Raw genomic sequence first — 10,565 nt, forward strand, 5'->3', positions numbered from 1 at the left:
CTTGTCAACACCTTCTGCTCCTCGTTGGGTTCGACACTCTTATTTATCGAAAGTACTACGATACACCCCCTATACTTGTGGGTCATCAGTGATGCTCATCATAGGTGCACTAAGAAACACTCCACTATTATCCTACTTAGGAACTTTTATGTTGGTATATCTAGTTGGAATAGGTATGTTCTTGATACTCTTTCGGGGGGTAATTTCGTAGGTACTCCTGCTTTAGAAGCTAGTTGCATCATTGAGAGTCTAGTTTGAATACCACCTGTTAATGAAACTATAATTGAAATCTCTCTTGAGGATGTTATGAAAAAATTGGAAACCATAGAGAAATTTTTTCCAAGTATTGAAACTAAATTGGAAATGTTACTTGATAAAACTGATGAACTTGATAAATCCTTAGGAGGAATTGATGAAAGAATTAGTGTCCTAGGAACTTGTGTTTTCCATGATAATCAAATCAATAGGATTGGCGAACTTGAAAAAGCTATGGGAACCTTGGGTTCAACCTTTTCATCTATAAAGTTTAGAGAAAAAGCTTATGTGGGTAAGGAGCAAAAGTTTATGCATGTCTCCAAAGTGCCTAAACCAAAAAAATATTATTATAGGCCTAAAATTGACAAAGCCCTTAGTACACCTACAGATGGGGGAGCTTATGATATCGATGCTCCATCTCTTGATAATACTTGATATACACTTTCTGCGCCTAGCTGAAAGGCGTTAAAGAAAGCGCTTATGGGAGACAACCCATGTTTTTACTACAGTACCTTTATTTTATATTTGAGTCTTGGAAGTTGTTTACTACTGTAGCAACCTCTCCTTATCTTAGTTTTGTGCATTGTTGTGCCAAGTAAAGTCGTTGATAGTAAAGTTCATACTAGATTTGGATTACCATGCAGTAACAGATTTCTTTGCTGTCACGAATTTCGACCTGCCTCTCTTTAGGTAGCTCAGAAAAATATGCCAATTTACGTGCGTGATCCTCAGATATGTACGAAACTTTCATTCAATTTGGTCATTTTCATTTGAGCAAGTCTGGTGCCTCAATAAAATCCATCTTTATGGACTGTTCTGTTTTGACAGATTCTGCCTTTTATTTCGCATTGCCTCTTTTGCTATGGTGGATGAATTTCTTTGTTCCATTAATGTCCAGTAGCTTTATGCAATGTCCGAAGTGTTAAGAATGATTATGTCACCTCTGAACATGTTAATTTTTATTGTGCACTAACCCTCTAATGAGTTGTTTCGAGTTTGGTGTGGAGGAAGTTTTCAAGGGTCAAGAGAGGAGGATGATACAATATGATCAAGGAGAGTGAAAGCTCTAAGCTTGGGGATGCCCCGGTGGTTCACCCCTGCATATTCTAAGAAGACTCAAGCGTCTAAGCTTGGGGCTGCCCAAGGCATCCCCTTCTTCATCGACAACATTATCCGGTTCCTCCCCTGAAACTATATTTTTATTCCATCACATCTTATGTGCTTTGCTTGGAGCGTCGGTTTGTTTTTGTTTTTGTTTTTTTTGAATAAAATGGATCCTAGCATTCATTGTGTGGGAGAGAGACACGCTCCGCTGTTGCATATGGACAAATATGTCCTTAGGCTTTACTCATAGTATTCATGGCGAAGGTTGAATCTTCTTCGTTAAATTGTTATATGGTTGGAATCGGGAAATGCTACATGTAGTAATTCTAAAATGTCTTGAATAATTTGATACTTGGCAATTGTTGTGCTCATGTTTAAGCTCTTGCATCATATACTTTGCACCCATTAATGAAGAAATACAAAGAGCTTGCTAAAATTTGGTTTGCATATTTGGTCTCTCTAAAGTCTAGATAATTTCTAGTATTGAGTTTGAACAACAAGGAAGACGGTGTAGAGTCTTATAATGTTTACAATGTGTCTTTTATGTGAGTTTTGCTGCACCGGTTCATCCTTGTGTTTGTTTCAAATAACCTTGCTAGCCTAAACCTTGTATCGAGAGGGAATACTTGTCATGCATCCAAAATCCTTGAGCCAACCACTATGCCATTTGTGTCCACCATACCTACCTACTACATGGTATTTCTCCGCCATTCCAAAGTAAATTGCTTGAGTGCTACCTTTAAAATTTCCATTCTTTACCTTTGCAATATATAGCTCATGGGACAAATAGCTTAAAAACTATTGTGGTATTGAATATGTACTTATGCACTTTATCTCTTATTAAGTTGCTTGTTGTGCGATAACCATGTTTTCTCGGGGACGCCATCAACTACTCTTTGTTGAATATCATGTGAGTTGCTATGCATGTCCGTCTTGTCCGAAGTAAGGGAGATTTACCACTTTATTGGTTAGAGCATGCATATTGTTAGAGAAGAACATTGGGCCGCTAACTAAAGCCATGAATCATGGTGGAAGTTTCAGTTTTGGACATATATCCTCAATCTCATATGAGAACATTAATTGTTGCTACATGCTTATGCATTAAAGAGGAGTCCATTATCTGTTGTCTATGTTGTCCCGGTATGGATGTCTAAGTTGAGAATAATCAAAAGCGAGAAATCCAAATGCGAGCTTTCTCCTTAGACCTTTGTACAGGCGGCATGGAGGTACCCCTTTGTGACACTTGGTTAAAACATGTGTATTGCGATGATCCCGGTAATCCGAGCTAATTAGGACAAGGTGCGGGCACTATTAGTATACTATGCATGAGGCTTGCAACTTGTAAGATATAATTTACATGATACATATGCTTTATTACTACCGTTGACAAAATTGTTTCTTGTATTCAAAATCAAAGCTCTAGCACAAATATAGCAATCAATGCCTCCCTCTGCGAAGGGCCTTTCTTTTAATTTTATGTTGAGTCAGTTCACCTATCTCTCTCCACCTCAAGAAGCAAACACTTGTGTGAACTGTGCATTGATTCCTACATACTTGCATATTGCACTTGTTATATTACTCTATGTTGACAATATCCATGAGATACACATGTTATAAGTTGAAAGCAACCGCTGAAACTTAATCTTCCTTTGTGTTGCTTCAATACCTTTACTTTGATTTATTGCTTCATGAGTTAACTCTTATGCAAGACTTATTGATGCTTGTCTTGAAAGTACTATTCATGAAAAGTCTTTGCTTTATGATTCAGTTGTTTACTCATGTGATTACCATTGTTTTGATCGCTGCATTCATTACATATGCTTACAATAGTATGATCAAGGTTATGATGGCATGTCACTCCAGAAATTATCTTTGTTATCGTTTACTCGCTCGGGACGAGCAGAACTAAGCTTGGGGATGCCGATACGTCTCCAACGTATCGATAATTTCTTATGTTCCATGCCACATTATTGATGATATCTACATGTTTTATACACATTATATGTCGTATTTATGCATTTTCCGGCACTAACCTATTAACGAGATGCCGAAGAGCCAGCTTGCTATTTTCTCGCTGTTTTTGGTTTCAGAAATCCTACAAAGGAAATATTCTCGGAATTGGACGAAATCAACGCCCAGGGTCCTATTTTTGCACGAAGCTTCCAGAAGACCGAAGAGGGAAGGAAGTGGGGCCACGAGGCGCCGCCACAACAGGGCGGCGCGGCCCAGCCCTTGGCCGCGCGGCCCTGGTGTGTGGGGCCCTCGTGCCGCCCCTTGACCTACCCTTTCGCCTACTTAAAGCCTCCGTCGCGAAACCCCCGCACCGAGAGCCACGATACGGAAAACCTACCGAGACGCCGCCGCCGCCAATCCCATCTCGGGGGATTCCGGGAGATCACCTCCGGCACCCTGCCGGAGAGGGGAATCATCTCCCGGAGGACTCTTCACCGCCATGGTCGCCTCCGGAGTGATGAGTGAGTAGTTCACCCTCGGACTATGGGTCCATAGCAGTAGCTAGATGGTTGTCTTCTCCTCATGTGCTTAATTGTCGGATCTTGTGAGCTACCTAACATGATCAAGATCATCTATCTGTAATTCTATATGTTGTGTTTGTCGGGATCCGATGGATAGAGAATACTATGTTATGTTGATTATCAATCTATTACCTATGTGTTGTTTAAGATCTTGCATGCTCTCCGTTATTAGTAGAGGCTCTGGCCAAGTTTTTACTCTTAACTCCAAGAGGGAGTATTTATGCTCGATAGTGGGTTCATGCCTCCATTAAATCCGGGACGAGTGACAGAAAGTTCTAAGGTTGTGGATGTGATGTTGCCACTAGGGATAAAACATTGATGCTATGTCCGAGGATGTAGTTATTGATTACATTACGCACCATACTTAATGCAATTGTCCGTTGTTTTGCAACTTAATACCGGAAGGGGTTCGGATGATAACTCTGAAGGTGGACTTTTTAGGCATAGATGCATGTCTGGATAGCGGTCTATGTACTTTGTCGTAATGCCCAATTAAATCTCACAATACTCATCATATCATGTATGTGCATTGTCATGCTCTGTTTATTTGTCAATTTCCCGATCGTAATTTGTTCACCCAACATGCTATTTATCTTATGGGAGAGACACCTCTAGTGAACTCGTGGACCCCGGTCCATTCTTTACATCTGAAATACAAATCTGCTGCTATTGTTCTTTACTGTTCTTTGCAAACAATCATCATCCACACTACACATCTAATCCTTTGTTACAGCAAGCCGGTGAGATTGACAAGCTCACTGTTTCGTTGGGGCAAAGTACTTTGGTTGTGTTGTGCAGGTTCCACGTTGGCGCCGGAATCCCTGGTGTTGCGCCGCACTACATCTCGCCGCCATCAACCTTCAACGTGCTTCTTGGCTCCTCCTGGTTCGATAAACCTTGGTTTCTTTCTGAGGGAAAACTTGCCGCTGTACGCATCACACCTTCCTCTTGGGGTTCCCAACGGACGCGTGATGTACGCGTATCAGTCGACAAGTTCACAAAATGGATAGAAGCGAAGCCGATAAATTCACCAGATGCAGCATCCGCAATCAAGTTTGTTAAGAGCATCGTTTTTCGATTTCGAGTCCCTCATAACATCGTCACAGACAACGGCAGCAATTTCACATCCAAGGAATTCAAAGCTTATTGCGCAGAGGTAGGCATCAAACTACACTTTGCATCAGTTGCGCACCCGCAGACCAATGGTCAAGTCGAGAAAGCGAACGGCATCATCTGCAACGGCATCAAGAAACGTCTGCTAACACCATTGGAAAAAGCTCGACACACATGGCCAGAGGAGTTACCTAGCGTGTTATGGAGTATTCGAACAACACCAAATACAGCGACACAGGAAACTCTGTTTTTTCTGGTCCATGGAGCTGAGGCAGTGCTGCCGATAGAAATAGAACACAATTCCCCGAGAGTAGCGGAATATGACGAAGAAACTTCAAGAAAGGCATTGGAGGACGATGTCGATGCACTCGACGAAGCTCGAGACGAAGTATTGTCACGAGTCACTAAGTAGCAGCAAGATTTGAAAAAATACCACAGTCGACGTTTGCGACCAAGATCCTTCCAGGTAGGCGACTTAGTTCTTCGGCTTACGCAAAATAGCCATGAGAAACTTGAGTCGCCATGGATTGGCCCATACGTCATCACAGAAGTAATTGAAGGAGGAGCATACAGAATAAAGGACAAGAAGACAGGAGTCGCCGAGCCAAATCCCTGGAACGTGGCGCAACTTAGGCGATTTTATGCTTGAAGTCGAAATATAGTCCTCTTTGTAAACATACAATATACTGAAACGCCCGCGAGTTTTCAGACGCACTCTTTTCCTTTCAGGGCACCGAGTGGGGCTGAAAGGTTTTTAATGAGGCGGGCTCGCGGTGCTACAATATAGTAAAGATATTGATGATATACATCTTTTCATCGACAGGTTCGGGGGCTCATAACCCGCGATAACAATATATATATAAACTTCCGCAAAATAGTTACTTGCCGTGGCGCAAAAATAGCTTGCAAACCAACAAAGATATAAACATTGGCCAACAAAAAGCTCGGGGGCTTGATGAAAGAAAAAACGTATCAGCTGTTTTACAATACAGATTATGCTTACAATATACATAACCTCACCATCAAGGAAAATTCGACAAGGAAAAAGAAACTTTCAGTTATCACCTATTATGTCATCTATGTTTACCCTCTCATTGCTTGCAGCGCCAGTCCTATGTTCAGCATAGCTACCTCTTACGAAGAATTCGGCATCTAGCCGAAGTAATTCATCCATCATCTCTTCGGCTACGGGGGTCACAACATCGTTAATTTTATCAATGTTCCTCCTCCTCTTCGTCAGTTTGGCTTGACATATGGCGACAATTTTGGTCATGTCTAACTTCGGGTAACAGACCTGCAACATAATCATGGCAAATCTTGCCCCAGCAGTCAGTTGGGCCCGCACAAATTCATGGATTCGAGGAGCATCCCGGAATTTGTCCATCAGAGCAGAAAGAGTTTACGCGGATGATACGTCTCCAACGTATCTATAATTTCTTATGTTCCATGCTAGTTTTATGACAATACCTACATGTTTTATTCACACTTTATAATGTTTTTATGCATTTTCTGGGACTAACCTATTAACAAGATGCCATAGTGCCGGCTCTCGTTTTCCGCTGTTTTTGATTTCGTAAAAGTTGTTTTACAAATATTCTCGGAATTGGACGAAACAAAAGCCCACGGCCCTATTTTCCACGGAGTGTTCCAGAAGACCGAAGAGGAGTCGAGGAAGGCCAGCAGGGGGCCCTCCCCATATGGCGGCGTGAAGAGCCCCCTGGCTCCCCTGACGTTGCCCCTTCGCCTATTTATTCCTTCGTCCCCGAAAACCCTAGTACCGAGAGCCAAAATACCAGAACAGTTCCAGAGACGCCGCCGCCGTAAACCCTAACTCGGGGGGTTCAGAAGATCTCCTCCGGCACCCTGCCGGAGAGGGGAATCATCACCGGAGGGCTCTACATCACCATGCCCGCCTCCGGACTAATGCGTGAGTAGTTCATCCTTGGTCTACGGGTCCATAGCAGTAGCTAGATGGTTGTCTTCTCCTATTGTGCCATCATGTTTAGATCTTGTGAGCTGCCTATCATGATCAAGATCATCTATTTGTAATGCTACATGTTGTGTTTGTTTGGGATCCGATGAATATGGAATACTATGTCAAGTTGATTATTGATCTATCATATATGTGTTGTTTATGACCTTGCATGCTCTCCGTTGCTAGTAGAGGCTCTGGCCAAGTTGATACTTGTAACTCCAAGAGGGAGTATTTATGCTAGATAGTGGGGGAGTCACAGCAACCCCTAAGGTTGTTGATGTGCTATTGCCACTAGGGATAAAACATCAATGCTTTGTCTAAGGATATTTGTATTGTTTACATTACGCACAGTACTTAATGCAATTGTCTGTTGCTTGCAACTTAATACTGGAAGGGGTGCGGATGCTAACCCGAAGGTGGACTTTTTTAAGCATAGATGCATGCTTGGATGGCGGTCTATGTTCTTTGTCGTAATGCCCTAAGTAAATCTCATAGTAGTCATCATGATATGTATGTGCATTGTTATGCCCTCTCTATTTGTCAATTGCCCAAGCTGTAATTTGTTTACCCAACATGTTATTTATCTTATTGGAGAGACATCACTAGTGAACTGTGGACCCCGGTCCATTTTTTTACATCTGAAATACAACCTCATCTGCAATCATTGTTCTCTTTTGTTTTCTCGCAAGCAAACATCATTTTCCACACCATACGTTTAATCCTTTGTTTTCAGCAAGCCGGTGAGATTGACAACCTCACTCGTTAAGTTGGGGCAAAGTAGTTTGATTGTGTTGTGCAGTGTTCCACGTTGGCACCGGAATCCCGGTGTTGCGCCGCACTACACTCCTTCACCAACAACCTTCACGTGATCTTCATCTCCTACTGGTTCGATAACCTTGGTTTCTTACTGAGGGAAAACTCGCTGCTGTACTCATCATACCTTCCTCTTGGGGTTCCCAACAGACGTGTGCTTTACCGTCACAAGCAGCTACTTTTCTGGCGGCGTTGTCGGGGAGATCAAGACACGCTGCAAGGGGAGTCTCTCACACTCAATCTCTTTACTTTGTTTATTGTATTGCTTTATTTTATTTTCTGTCTTGTTTGCTTTCTTTATATCAAAAACACAAAAAAAATAGTTACTCGCATTTACTTTATTTATCGGTTTACCCTTGTTTATTTCATCATGCTTCTCCCTAAGTTAACTTTGAAAGATATATCGGTAGGGAGTGGGTCTATCATTGGAAGAGATAATATAGAAGAACTTTTCAATCATGTTAGTAAGGTTAAATATTTTGAAGATAGATCCTTGGTGGAACTTGCTCCTAATTATGAAATTGCTACTGCCTCTTTAGTGCACATGTTGGAAGTTAGATTTGTTAATCTTAATCCTATAATGCAACATATGTTTCTTACACTCCGTGATATGGAAGAATGAGAGAAGAAATATTTTGTTTTAGAAACCCTTCTTAAAGAATTTGGTGATGTAGCTAGTGAAGCTAGGAAAGTCTTTATTCAACATAAGATGCTTGGCTTTTATATCAATGTTGCAAATACCCTTGAAAGGATGGAAAAAGATAGGCTAAAGTACACTAATGAAGCCAATTGTGAGGGGGAGACTAAAGTACCAATACCTTATAAGCTCATAGGAATGCATGAGGCACTAGAAAAGAATTTTGATTGGATTGTTCCTGAAAATTTATTTGAGGAGGATAGTGAGCCTAAAAGTAATGAAAGAGGAGCTTCTGAAACTTACATAGATAAGACACAATGCATCGTTGAGAAAACTACCAACTCCTCTGTTGATGCTTCTTCTCTTGATATTACTTGATTTTCACTTTCTGCGCCTAGCTGAAAGGCGTTAAAGAAAAGCGCTTATGGGAGACAACCCATTATTTTATTTCTGCACTTTTTATTTTATATTTAAGTCAAGATGCTTGTTACTACTGTAGCAATACCTTTGTATCTTTATTTTCTTGCATTGTTGTGCCAAGTAAAGTCCTTGATAGAAAGTTGATACTAGATTTGGATTTCTGCGCAAAACAGATTTTTAGCTGACACGAATTTGAGCTTTTCTCTTTGTAGAAAAATCTAAAAATTCTGAAAACAATCATGAGTAATCCTCAGATATGTACGCAACTTTCATTCAACCGGAGCTCTTCCATCTAAGCATGTTAAGTGCCTCGAAAAAATTCGTCTTTACGGACTGTTCTGTTTTTGACAGATTCTGCCTTTTATTTTGCATTGCCTCTTTTACTGTGTTTGAGTGGATTTCTTTGCTCCATTAAATTTCAGTAGCCTTGGGTAATGTCCAGAAGTGTTGGGAATGATTGTGTCCCTGCTTAACATGTGAGTTTTTGATTATGCACTAACCCTCTAATGAGATTGCTTTGAGTTTGGTGTGTTACGTGCGTGATCCTCAGATATGTACGCAACTTTCATTCAATTTGAGCATTTTCATCTGAGCAAGTTAAGTGCCCCTGAAAAATTCGTCTTTACGGACTGTTCTGTTTTGACAGATTCTGCCTTTTATTTCGCATTGCCTCGTTTTGCTATGTTTGATGGATTTCTTTGTTCCATTAACTTTCAGTAGCTTTGTGCAATGTCCAGAAGTGTTAAGAATGATTATGTCACCTCTGAATATATGAATTTTCAATTATGCACTAACCCTCTAATGAGATTGTTTTGAGTATGGTGTGGAGGAAGTTTTCAAGGATCAAGAGAGGAGGAGGATATAATATGATCAAGAAGAGTGAAAAGTCTAAGCTTGGGGATGCCCCCGTGGTTCATCCCTGCATATTTCAAGAAGACTCAAACTTCTAAGCTTGGGGATGCCCAAGGCATCCCCTTCTTCATCGAACTTATCAGGTCACTACTAGTGAAACTATATTTTAATTCCGTCACATCTTATGTGCTTTACTTGGAGCGTCCGGGTGCTTTTTTTTTCGTTTGTTATTTTAAGTTTTCTTAATAAATCGGATCCTAACATGCTTGTGTGGGAGAGAGGCATGCTCCGCTTTTTCATTTGAACACTTGTGTTCTTCGTTTTATTTTTCATGTTTGTGGCGAAAGCTGAAAGCCGCAACACTTATTGTTATTTGGTTGGAAACAGAAAATGCTTCATGTGGTAATTGGTATATTGTCTTGAATAATTTGATACTTGGCAATTTTTTTGAGCTCTCAAGTAGATCATGTTTAAGCTCTTGCATCATTTAGTTTAAACCTATTAGTGGAGAACTACCGTAGAGCTTGTTGAAATTTGGTTTGCATGATTGGTCTCTCTAAGGTCTAGATATTTTCTGGTAAAAGTGTTTGAGCAACAAGGAAGACAGTGTAGAGTCTTATAATGCTTGCAATATGTTCTTATGTAAGTTTTGTTGTATCAGGTTTATACTTGTGTTTGCTTCAAACAACCTTGCTAGCCAAAGCCTTGTACCTGAGAGGGAATGCTTCTCGTGCATCCAAAACCTTGAGCCAAAACCTATGCCATTTGTGTCCACCATAACTACCTACTATGTGGTATTTTTACTGCCATTCCAAGTAAATACTTCATGTGCTACCTTTAAACAATTCAAAACTCTATTACT

The sequence above is a fragment of the Lolium rigidum genome, chromosome 2 (assembly GCF_022539505.1).
Source record: "Lolium rigidum isolate FL_2022 chromosome 2, APGP_CSIRO_Lrig_0.1, whole genome shotgun sequence".
NCBI lineage: Eukaryota > Viridiplantae > Streptophyta > Magnoliopsida > Poales > Poaceae > Lolium > Lolium rigidum.